The 1,731-nt window shown below is 37.6% G+C and overlaps 1 protein-coding gene across 3 annotated transcripts in view; it reads right to left on the bottom strand.

Annotated features, from left to right (window-relative positions):
• LOC108749678 (MAP7 domain-containing protein 1-like) overlaps positions 1-1,731 on the bottom strand; it is a 178,610-nt gene that overhangs the window by 163,177 nt on the left and 13,702 nt on the right. The window lies entirely within an intron of this gene.

Here is a 1,731-nt window from a genome sequence, read left to right as displayed (position 1 = left end):
TAATATAAATATATGTATAAAATATAAAAGTATAAAATAAGATATAATAATTGATATTCTGAATATTATTAAAAGACGCTTGTTAGCCTATTTTCCGTAATTTTCTTACTTCTATTTATTTAAATTTCTCTTGTAAATACATGAGACTTCGCTAGCCAAGAATTATAACACAATCTCGTGAGGAAAATACTGATAAGCAACCTGAACAATATACCATTGTGAAAAGCATTAGGTAATAATATGAGGAATCGTTTTCCAATTTATTCTGCGCCCGACGTAATTAAGAATGCCTGTAACTAATTACCGTCGAGAATAGCGCACGCTTAATTAGAAGACATTGGCCGAGATGATATTTCGCGTCGTGACTTTCTCGCTATAAATACACCATAATCGCGGTCAATGTCATGTTGTTAATTAATCAAGGAAAGATCATTATAAAAAATTCAACAGCAATCTGGATATTATTACGGTAAATCGAAGTTTACGCGTAGTATAAGGAGCAATACGTACATCTCCTACATGTTTTCCTGATATCTTCCAAATACAAAAATATATATACTGCCATTTATCAAATAAATAAATTACCTCTGGAAACAAAATATAACTTTGATATCCGGTTGTAATTAACCTGCGCTTCTTACACGATCATTTTCGAGCCAAGATTTCCCATTAGTTAACTTCTTCACGCTAATCTTTTTGTACTGCGGATACTTTGGCTGCATTCAGCATAAAAAATAGCTTTCCAACCGTTGTAAGATTTTTTAATATAATTTAATATAATTTACGCATTTAAATCCAATGAGGAACTAAGAATAAATCAATCATATTAAAAAATTTTACACTAGTTGCAAAGCTGCTTTTTCTGTTAAACGTAATCTTTGTATCGCGGAAGAATCGCCCAGATTTTGAATGAACTGCATTCGTGCTGCAGGCGAAACATCACAATGTTAAGGGGTTAATGACGCGATTCGACGGGTGATGACGCCGGACAAGCTGATTGCGGAATTCGCCGCGACGAATTTCAATCCACCGTGCCTTCGGTCCGGCGTGAGGCGGATCTTGCAGGGGCATCAGACCGGCGGAATGCCATTAAGCCGGTTCCATCTCTCGAGTACCGCGGAGTCGTCTCTCCCGCAGTTTTTCAGCCGTCAAGCGATTACGTATCGCGCAACACGATCGAGTTCTCCAGAACGATCGATGGTGGAGGACTTTCAACCGCGCGTGAACGCACTAGTCGGCCTCCGAAGACTTTAACGTACTTTTCGCCGAACGCGCGATGCCGTACGTGTATGTGTACCTTGCAATTATGGCACTCGACTGGAAATAAAGCAACCTGCCCCGCGCTAGACGGAGCAAACGTGCTCCGAATGGTAAAATTAGCGCGGAAATTACAATCCCGTGCTCCGAATCGTGGAACTGCTATGCAGACGATTAGATGATAAGTGAATGAAGGAGGACGGTTATGTTGTATCTTACGAAACTCGAATTGTACTTGAACCATTATTTTGAAATTTTCTGTACGTGTGCAATCAATTTAATAATAATTTCTTCGTTATCTAAACCTATTTCTCATTGATAATTATAGTACAATAATTATAGTAAAACTTATAGTTCCGTGATTAAAGGTATGGCTGGAGGAGATTATGATCAAAGATTAAAATGTTTCATAAAGAATAATTGTTTTACTACAGAGATTATTTGTACATCGAGATTAACGAGTGTGCGTTTTGA

The sequence above is a fragment of the Trachymyrmex septentrionalis genome, unplaced genomic scaffold, assembly GCF_001594115.1.
Source record: "Trachymyrmex septentrionalis isolate Tsep2-gDNA-1 unplaced genomic scaffold, Tsep1.0 scaffold31, whole genome shotgun sequence".
Taxonomy (NCBI): domain Eukaryota; kingdom Metazoa; phylum Arthropoda; class Insecta; order Hymenoptera; family Formicidae; genus Trachymyrmex; species Trachymyrmex septentrionalis.
The sequence above is the reverse complement of the archived record's forward strand: the minus strand, read 5'-3'. Positions and strand labels throughout refer to the sequence as shown.